This window comes from Lynx rufus, unplaced genomic scaffold (genome assembly GCF_022079265.1).
Source record: "Lynx rufus isolate CCGP_SWC_20201006 ecotype Redwood Valley unplaced genomic scaffold, mLynRuf1.p SCAF_4, whole genome shotgun sequence".
Classification (NCBI taxonomy): domain Eukaryota; kingdom Metazoa; phylum Chordata; class Mammalia; order Carnivora; family Felidae; genus Lynx; species Lynx rufus.
In genome coordinates, this window is record NW_025814856.1 from 61,258,266 (window position 1) to 61,263,494 (window position 5,229).

Below are 5,229 nucleotides of genomic sequence, written 5' to 3' on the forward strand. Positions count from 1 at the left end.
CCTTAAAGACATTATGCTAAGTGAAATAAGCCAAACAAAAAAAGTCTGGTATTAGTGTACAAATATGGTATGAGTCCACTTATATAAGGATACTTGAATACAAATACAGAAAGTAGAACAGAGGTTACCAGGGCTGTGGGGAGGAAGAATGGGGAGTTACTGTTTAATGGGTTCAGAGTTTCAGTTTAGGATGAAAAAAAAGTTCTGGAAATAGATAACGATGTTGGTTGCATACCAGTGTGAATGTACTTAATCCCACTGAACTGTACACTTAAAAATGGTACCATGCTATTGGGGAAACCCAGTGTGGAAAGCAGATTGTGACAAATAACCTAATTGTATTATAAATATATAGCATACCACATTTGAAAAGGGTGGGAATGAAGGAACTAAAACCTACATAACTTTGGAAAAGTGTTTTTCACTGGATACTATAAGGCTAATGACAAAAAGAATGATACATAAACAGACTGATTAGTAAATGTTTCACACATCCTGTAACCCACAGGATATGGGTTAGCAATTCTGAAATTATGAGTATAAAAAATATGAAAATATAGATAATGAGAGTATGTTTCCCAACATCAGGGAAAGAAGTTACAGATACACAAAGGAAGAATGTTACCCTGTGGTGCTAGATGAGATTCTGACGTACCAGTATGAACTCTATATGCAATTTTAAAATTGTTGGTAGGGTCTCCTGGGTGACCCTGTCATTAAGCGTCCAAATTCAGCTAAGGTCATGATCTCACAGCTCGTGGGTCAGAGCCCCACATCGGGCTCTGTGCTGACAGCTCAGAGCCTGAACCCTGCTTTGGATTCTGTGTCTCCCTCTCTCTATGTCCCTCCCCCGCTCATGCTGTGTCTCTGTCTCTCTCAAAAAATTTTTTTTAATTGTTGGCAAAATATAATAACATAAAGGTTCCCATTTTAACTTAAAATGTGTTCATTGTGGTATATAGTTTTATGAGTTCTGAAAAATGAATAGAGTTGTACGTTCACCACAGTCCACTCAAAAATTTCTTTTGCAGTTTGTAGTCAGCCTCTTCTCCTAATCCCCAATCCATAGCAACCACTGATCTTTATATATTCCTCTGAGTTGGCCCTTTCCAGTATGTCATATATATGGACCCATATAATTTATATCCCTTTGGGTCTGGCTTCTTTCATTCAGAATACTTATTTTTAGGTAGTGATAAAAAAATCATAAAGATGAAATGTTAACTTCACCAGGAAAATATAACAATTTCTAATTTGCATGTGACTAATAGCATTGTCTCAAAATATATAAAACAAACACTAATAATGAAAAGAAACAACAATCAGTAAAAATACATCATCCTGCTACTTTGCTGAATTCATTTATTAGTTAACAGTTTTGTAGCATCGTTAGGGTGCTATCATCTGCCAACAGAGATCATTTTACTTTTTCCTGCCACTTTGGATGCCTTTTATTTCTTTTTCTTGCTTAATTGCTCTGGCTAGAACTTCTAGTACGATGTTGTAGAGAAGTAGTGAAAACATCCTTGCCGTATTCCTGACCTTAAAGGAAAAGTTTTCAGTCTTTCCCCATTGAGTGTTACATCTGCTGTGTTTTTCATTTATGGCTTTTATTACATGGAAGTAGTTTCCTTCTATTCCTAATTTGTTGTGTTTATCATAAAAGGATGTTGAATTTGACAGATGATTTCTCTGCACCAAATGAGATGATCATGTTTTTCCCCTTCATTTTATTGATGTGGTGCATGATATTGATTGATTTGCATAATTTGAACCACCTTTGCATACCAGGGATAAATCCCACTTGGTCATAATGTAAAATCCTCTTAAAATGCTGCTGAATTGTTTACTAGTATTTTGTTGACGATTTTTGCATCAATGTTCATAAGGGACATTCGTCTGTAGTTTTCTTTGCTTGCAGTCTTTGTCTGGCTTTGGCCATCAGAGTTATGCTAGACTCATAGAATGAGCTACAAAATGTTCTCTTCAATAATTTGGAAATGTTTGAAAAGCATTCTTCTTTAAATGTTTGGTAAAATTCACCAGTGAAGCTCTCAGGACCAGTGCTTTTCTTTATTGGGAGATTTTTTAAATTGCTGATTCCATCTCCTTACTAATAATAGGTCTATTCAGACTATTTCTTCATGACTTAGTCTTGGTAGGTTTTTGTTTCTAGAAATTTGTCCATTTCATCTAGATTATCCAATGTGTCAGCATAAGTTGTTCAAGGTACTTCCTTATAAACATTTTTTTTTAAGTTCTCTAGAATTAATAGTAATGTCCCCACTTTCACTTCTGATTTTAGTAATTGGAGACTTTTCTCTAAGTCATCTAGCTAAAGGTTTGTCAGTTTTGTTGATCTTTTCAAAGAACCACCTTTTGGTCTCATTTGATTTTCTGTACCATTTTTTCTACTCTCTATTTCATTGTTCTCTGGTATAATCTTTATTCTTTCCTTTTGCTAGCTGTGGCTTCAGTGTATTCTTTTTCTAGTTCCTCAAGTTGTAAAGTTTGGTTGTTGTTTTAGAACTTTCTTGTTTCTAATGTAGACATTTATACCAATGAATTTCCCCCTTAGCACCACTTCCAATGCATCTCATGAGTTCTGTTGTGTCTTTCTTTTCATTTGTCTCTAAGTATTTTTAAATTTCCCTTATGATTTCTTCTTTGATCTGTTGGTTGTTTACAATTGTGTTGTTTAGTGTCCAAAATTTTGTGTATTTTAGTTTTTTACTGACTTCTAACTTTACCCATTGTGATCAGAGAAGATACTTTGTATTATAACTATCTTTTAAAATCTATTGAGTTAATTTGTGACCTTCCATATGGACCATCCTGGAAAATCTCCCATGTACATTTGAGAAGAATGTGTATGTTGTTATGGGTAGGTAGAGTACCCTATATGTATAGAGTCTGCTAGAACTAGTATTTTATTGTATTGCTTAAGTCCTTATTTCCTTATGTTCTGTCTGGTTGTTCTATTACTTTGAGTGGGGTACTAAAGTCTCCAACTATTATTGCAAAACTATTTCTTCCTTCAATTTTGTCACTTTTTGGTTCATATATTTTTATGGTCTGCGATTAGGTGCATAAATGTTTATAATTACAATTCCTTCTTGCTGTTAAAACATTTGTTAACATACATCTTTGTCTCTTGTAAGCTTTTTTGACTTAAAGTCTATTTCATCTGAATTTTGTATAGTGTTTTGTGCTCTCTTTCGGTTACTTATTTGCCTGGAATATCTTTCTCCATCATTTCACTTTCAAGTCTGTATCTTTCAATCTCAAGTGAGTCTCATGTAGACAGACATATGGTTGAATCATGTGTTCTCGTCCATTCTGGCAATCTGTTTTTTAATTGGAGAGTTTAATCCATTTACATTTTTAAAAACTATTTCTGAGAGAGAAAGAGAGTGTGAGCAGGGGAAGAACAGACAGAGAGGGAGACACAGAATCCAAAGCAGGCTCCAGGCTCTGAGCTGTCAGCACAGAGCCCAACACAGGGTTTGAACTCATGAACCATGAGATCATGACCTGAGCCAAAGTCGTATGCTTAACCGACTGAGCCACCCAGGTGCGTCTCCATTCACATTTTTAAAGGTTTGTTTATATTTAAGAGAGAGAGAGAGAGAGCACACAAGAAGGGAAGGGGCAGAGAGAGAGAGGGAGAGACTCCTAAGCAAGCTCCCCCTTGTCAGTGCAGAGCCCAACGGAGGGCTCGATCTCATAAACCATGAGATCACGACCTGAACAGACATCAAGAGTCAGATGTTTAAATGACTGAGACACCCAGATGCCCCAGAATCCATTTACATTTAAAGTAACTACTGGGATGCCTGGGTGCCTCAGTTGGTTAAGTGTCTGACTTCAGCTCAGGTCATGATCTCACGGTTTGTGGGTTCGTGCCCTGTGTAGGGCCCTGTGCTGACAGCTAAGAGTCTGGAGCCTGCTTCGAATTTTGTGTCTCCCTCTCTCTCTCTGCTCCTCCCCCACTCATGCTCTGTCTCTCTCAAAAATAAATATTAAAAAAAATAATTACTGATATGGAGGGACTTACTTCTATCATTGTACTATTTGTTTTCTATATGCCCTATTGCTTTTTTGTCCCTCATTTCCCACAGCCCTGTCTTCTTTTGTATTTAGTTGATTTTTTGTAGCAAAATGTTTAAGCTCCTTCTTACTTTCCTTTTGTGTATATTCTATAGCTAGTTTCTTTGTGGTTGCCATGGGGACTCACACTTAATATCCTAAAGCTGTCAAACTCTAATTTGAATTTATAGCACCTTAACTTCAATAATACACCAAAAAAAAGCTGCTCCTTCACACTGTCCCTAACCTTTTTGGTTGTTGATGTCACAAAACCACATCTTTATACATTGTATGCTCCAAAACATAAGTTAGTATATTAAATGCATTAGTCTCGTAAATTATGTACAAAATAAGATTTGGAGTTACAAACCAAAGTTACAGTAATAATTACATTAGCATTTTTTAAACACATTAGTATCATAAATTCCATAAAAAAGAAAAAGCACAGTTACAAGCTATTACAATAATCCTAGCTTTTATAACTGTCCATGTGTTTATTTTTACCGAGATCTTTATTTCTCCTCACAGCTTCAGGCTAATGTACAGTGTCCTTTCATTTTGCAGGGTTCCCTTAAGCATTTCTTGCAGAGCAGGTCTAGTGGTCACAAACTCCCTCAGCTTTTATCAAGTAATGTCTTGATTTCTTCCTCACTTCTGAAGGGCAGTTTTGCTGGATATAGGGTTCTTGGTTGAGAGATTCTTTTTCTTTGAGCACTTAGAATGCATCTGCCCACTGTCTTCTAGCTTTCAAAGTTTCTTATAAAAAAAAAAAAAAGATCTGCAAATCTCTGAGGATCACTTGTATGTGACAATTGTCTTCTCTCGCTGCTTTCAAGATTTGCCCTTTTTCTTTGGCTTTTGAAAGTTTGATTATAATGTGGGGTGTTTTTGCCATTTGGATTTTTTAGTTCTCTTTTCAAATACCATACAGAAGGCAAAAAATAAGTATGCCTTCTCATCCACCAGACAAGGTTAGTCCCCCCCTCCCCTAGGGGACTTTATCACTCCCCCTTCATACACACACACCCTGGTTCTACTCCAAAACCTTCCCCATGCCTCCCATCCATTTATACCCTTACTGTCCCTGTCTTCCACAGTGATGAGGCCCCAGAAATAGGGTACTGGATGGGAGGAGATATA